This window comes from Vitis riparia, unplaced genomic scaffold (assembly GCF_004353265.1).
Source record: "Vitis riparia cultivar Riparia Gloire de Montpellier isolate 1030 unplaced genomic scaffold, EGFV_Vit.rip_1.0 scaffold613_pilon_pilon, whole genome shotgun sequence".
NCBI lineage: Eukaryota > Viridiplantae > Streptophyta > Magnoliopsida > Vitales > Vitaceae > Vitis > Vitis riparia.
The window spans coordinates 14,008-19,517 of record NW_023269711.1 but is presented as its reverse complement, the minus strand read 5'-3'; positions in this window follow the sequence as shown (position 1 = coordinate 19,517).

Genomic DNA, 5,510 nt, shown 5'->3' with positions numbered 1-5,510 from the left:
TGCTCTCTTGTACCCCTTGTTTCTTCGCAATTAAATGATAGTTTTCTTTGCCTGCCTTAGCATTTAGAATTGTTAAATGAGAGAGCCCTTTCCAACTTTACACTTTGTTCCCTCATTAGGATGTTTGGAAATTGAAATCCTAAGGCTCGCTCTCATTAGGGTTTTAGTAAATGGAAACCGAGGGTTTGGTTCCGGTCATGGGTAGTACAAAATAATGAAGTTTCTTCCCTTTTCTGCTCATCTTGTCTTGAGAGTTGGTTTGGATCATAGATATTAGGAACTATGGGGGAAACCTTTGTTCCCTCATATAGGTTTTTAAAATTTGAAACCCTAAGGTTATGTTTGTTTCCAAAAAATTTAAGGATTCAAATCTTTGTATCACTCATAAGGGTTTTTAGGAAATGAAAACCGAATGTTTGGTTCCGGTCATAGAGAGTTTGAAGTAATAAAGTTTCTTCCCTTTTCAACTTCACATTTTGTTCGGTCATTGTGGTTTCGGGAATCAAAATCTTGAGAGTTGGTTTGGATCATAGAAATTAGGAACTACGAGGGAAACCTTTGTTCCCTATAATAGGTTTCTAAAATTTGAAACCTAAAAGTTATGTTTGGTTCCTTGAAGAAAAAAAAAAAGTGTAAAAGGAAAAAAAACATAAAATAAAATAACAAAACAAATTTAAAATTAATAAATGATTTTCATGTTATTTCAAACTCATAAAAATTAAATGATTAAAAAATGCATAACTTTTTAATTAATTATATTTAATTTCTTTTGGGTATTTTCTATGGTACAATCAATCATGAGAAAATTATTTTTTTTAATTTTTTTTTTTGATATATTTTGTGAATCGAACATGGCCTAAGGTTTAGTTTCTATAGTAAAAAGTGAGGGAACAAGCTTTTTTTCATTTCCAACATGATACATTGTTTTCTTATTAGGGTTTTTGGAAATTGAAACCACAAAGTTTAGTTTGGATCATAGAAACTATGGGGAAAACCTTGTTCCCTCGAGGCTTTAAGAAATTGAAACTCAAAAGCTTGGTTTAGGTCATAGAAAGAACGAGGGAACAAGTTTCTTCCTTTCTAGCTTGACACTTTGTTCCCTCATTAGGGCTTTTAGGAAATTTAAACCCCTTCTTATTCAATACTTTTTTTTCCCTAGCTCATTAGGATTTCTAGAAATTGAAAACCTAAGACTCAATGTGAATCATAGGAACCATGAGGGAAAATTTTATTCCTTTATTAGGGTTTATAGAATTCAAAACTTAAAGGCTTGGTTTAGGTTGTAGAAAGTATGAGGAAAAAATATTTAGGTAAATTTTTAGAAGAGGCCTCCCATGGAAAGCATTTGTCTTTGCTTTCAAAATACTGAAGTATTGAATGGTATGGGAATTTTTGATGATGAATGTAAAAAATAAATAAATAAAAAATGAGACTTCGATTTATAAAAGAAAAAAGAGATTATTTTTAAGACAAAGCAATAAGACTTCTTTTTGGGTTCAATTATGGTATAAAGGAATAAGACTTTCTTGTCTCTACTAGGATGGTGCTTTTCGGTATGGTATTGAGTAGTACTGTTTTCTAGAAAGATCCTAAATATTTCTTCTGAAATTAATTGAACATGCTTTCTTATTAGACTTAAAACCATAACTAATTTTCAAAAGTCAATCCAAAAATGTTTTCTCATAGGAATTCTACTTGATGGCAAAAGTGACAACAAGAACAAAATAAACTCCATTGAATATTAAAATCATGGAGGTGTACATATCAATGTTTTTAAAGTTGAATTGGTTATTGAATAAGAATTTTTTTTAAAATAATGTAATATAATTAAATAACTAGATATAAATATAGAAATTAAAATTTATCACAATTCCAACACCATCTCTATTTATTTGGGCTTTTCCCAAAATTTTATTTAAATTTCAACTTTTGGATCTAGGATAGGAGCAAAATGATATGTTATTTTGAAGTTATAGAAAAAACAATCAACACCCATTCCAAACCCAATTGGTTCAATTGGTTTATTGATCTAACTACTAGGTTGATTATTCTTGATCGAGTCAACCCTCGAACGAGCCAAAACCTTACTTAGACTATATAAGGCTAGCCGACGGCTTGCATTTGTTGTTGGCAACTTGTGAAAGAAAAAATTTATGAAACAAAGAACTCTAATCCAGCAAGATACCACTCTTTTGAAAAAATTATTTCATTTTCCATTCATTTTATATTTGAATATATTATTTTTTGGAATGAGTATAGAATACAAAATTTATTCTCATATAAATCAAATCCCACTTTTGTTAGGATTTGATTCATCTCTTCCACATGGCATTTTACCTTTATTCTCAATCCCTTATAACCGATACACCTCAACATTGAGTCCTTTGAAGATTTTAGCATGGTTGGTAACTTAAAATATCACCGAAGTTGGATTACTCATTGCATAAGAGATCTTGCCAAAGAATACAATCACTACATAACTTTGATCAAAAGTTCACAAAGAAAAATAAAAAAATCTAAATATTGGTGGAAATGCACAACTATTATTTACCAACTATGAACTCAAAATTTAAAAGGTAGAAATATCCAACAAATTAAAGAGATCAATTGGCTCTCCCTTTTGTTAGTAGATCTACACAATGGTTTGATGAATCCAATAGAACAACCTTATAAATCTAAAACAATACCAAAAATTTGGTGCAACCAACCGTCAGACTTTCATGAAACTCTCCATTTCTTATTTACCTAAAACTAGGACTCCTGTAGAATCTCTATCAATTGGAAGTTTGGATTCTTAAATCTTAATCAAATTCTTTGGTCTCCTAACAAATCGAAAGTTATTCCACTTCAGTCTAGAGGAGGAACCACTTAAGTGAAATATTATAGTCTTAACCCAACTTCCTTATAGTTTTGATCAAATTATTAGCTTAATAGAGCAAATATTTAAGAATCAAATTTAAAAATATTTAATTCATAATCAAATACTAATTCTAAAATCATTCAATCTTGTAGGGGGCTAGATGTAATGACTCAACAACTTGGATGAAATATAAAAGAATTGATAATCATTAATTCAAACTCTCTTGTAACTTACGATAGTATTTTTTAGGTGGAGTTAGTGAAATTGATTAAGTAGCTTTTTATAAATTAAGATAGAAGAATATGTTAATTAATATATAACTAATTTAAAAGGTAATTTATAGAAGGATTATTAATTGTCAATCAAGTTTAACATTAAATGAATTACTTTTGCTATAACTCTCACATTATCTAGGTAACTAGGTGATTAGAATTGGTTATATATATATATATATAATAAAATGGTTGTTGATCCATAATTGGATTAGTTCATTCTTAATTCATTATCTCATATCATTTTTTGCAATTGGGTAAGAAAAAGATTTTGTATAAGAGGACAAGACCACATGACTCTAAAAGTAACTAAACTTTAAAGCAAAAACTTTATCAAAAGGAAAGTTTAAAGCAAGCACTTTATTAGAAGAAAAGTATCCTGGACTTGGAACTATTATGCTTTATGTTAAGAAAAGAGAGGTTGTCACCATCTTCCATCAGACTATCCTATCTGGCCATCACACTATCTGGGTAATTGTATATATTCTTTAATAAGATGGTTGTTGAATTCATCAGTTGATTAGCTCATTCTTATTTTATTATCTAATGAGAGCTAAGTGCCTAGAAGGAAAGGATGTTAAAGAGGTACCAATGTGGTTATTGGGGAATTTGTACAAGCTATGCTCAATGTTTCCTTGAAGAAGAATCTTCTTTGTATTCCAGTCCTTAATAAGAAATAAAGTAGGATGAAATTCCAAAAATAAATTGTTGTTAGTGCAAAATTTAGAAACACTGATAAGATTTGTAGCAAGATGAGAAATGCTTCATAACTAAAAGGACTTGTGAGGAGTTTGAAATGACTTGGAGCCAACATGTGAGATGGATAATTTCTTGCCATTTCCAACTATGACTTTGTAATTGTCATGGTATGGATGAGTGTTTATGAGAGTGTTATCACTTAGGGAGAGATGGTGTGTCGCCCTAGGGTTTAGGGTTTTAGGGTATAGGGTTTAAGAATTTAGTGTTTAGGGTTTTAGGGTTTAGAGTTTAGGGTTTAAGGTTTTAGGGTTTAAGGTTTAGGGTTTAGGGTTTTCGGGTTTAGGATTGATGGTTTAGGATTTAGGGTTGTACAATTTAGGGTTTCAGGGTTTAGAGTTTATGGTTTAGGGTTTAGGGTTTCAGATTTTAGGTTTAGGGTATAGGGTTTTAGGGTTTAGGGTTTTAGAGTTTAGGGTTTAGGGTTTAGGGTTTCAAGGTTTAGGGTATTCTTAAGCCCATTTTTGAATAGCAGCTAGGTCTGGTATTTAGAGACAGCAGAAGACCATTTTGGAGAGAGATCGTGCGTAGTGAAAAGAAAGGAGAAAAGAGGCAGAGAAGAGAAGAAAACAAGGAATGTTTTTCTAGCTATTTTCAAGGCTCAAGGGCGGTTGATCCATTTGTGAAGTTCAATGTTATATACTTCGTAGCACAATTATACTTTCTTACACCACAAAACTTTGTAGCATGGTATATACTTCATAAAAAAATTAGGGTCTATTTAACAACGTATTTGAAAACAATTCTACGTTCTTAAAAATAATTGATAATTATTTTTAGAAACAAAATTCTGTTGTGAAAATTATTTTTCTTAACTTATTTTTCATCGAAGTATTGGACACTTACGTACAATGTAAAAATTTTCGTTTCATCTTTTTAATCAATGCTCACAACATTGTACAAAAACAACTAAAAATACGTAAAATGTATTCTAAAAGCATACCCCGAGAAGATGCTTGATGTGAGACTTGTTTAAAGGAGTCATTGTATAGTAGGCAATGCCATCTTTTTTAACCAACAGTTACACCTGATTTACATAAATTTGATTCTTTAATGGTCCTTAAATTCATGGGCAGTGGAGAAAGCATTAGGCCCACAATCTAAAACTCCAGTTTCCCTTTTTCGTTTTCCTGTGTTTTCTTATCCACCAAACAAAAAAAACTCAATAACCAAATATGACCCTTCAGAACATAAGCAAATAAAATTGCATAGCATAAATGGGGAGTTGAACTGTTTAGTTAAAGTCTTTGTCTGCCATGGATTCGGAGAGATGATTAGCTTTATATTTGCAAAGTCTTTGTTTTATTTTCAATATACTTTTACAAATTTACTTTAACAACTATTTTTCTTTTTATTTTTACAATATATTAATCAAGTTTCACATTAATAAGTAATAAAAACTAACTTTTGTTAATGTTTGATGCAAAAAATTGAGATTTGAGTTTTGGATTTCGACAATTTAGGAAAAGTCCTCGTTTTTTTTTTCTTTTTTTTATTTGTCTTTGCATCCCTTGGAATTTATTTTTAATATTTTTTGTAATTAGCTTTTTCAATAAATTTTTGACTTCGTAATTTAATCAAATTGTCCAAAGCTTAGCAATTTTGATAATATAAATTAAAAA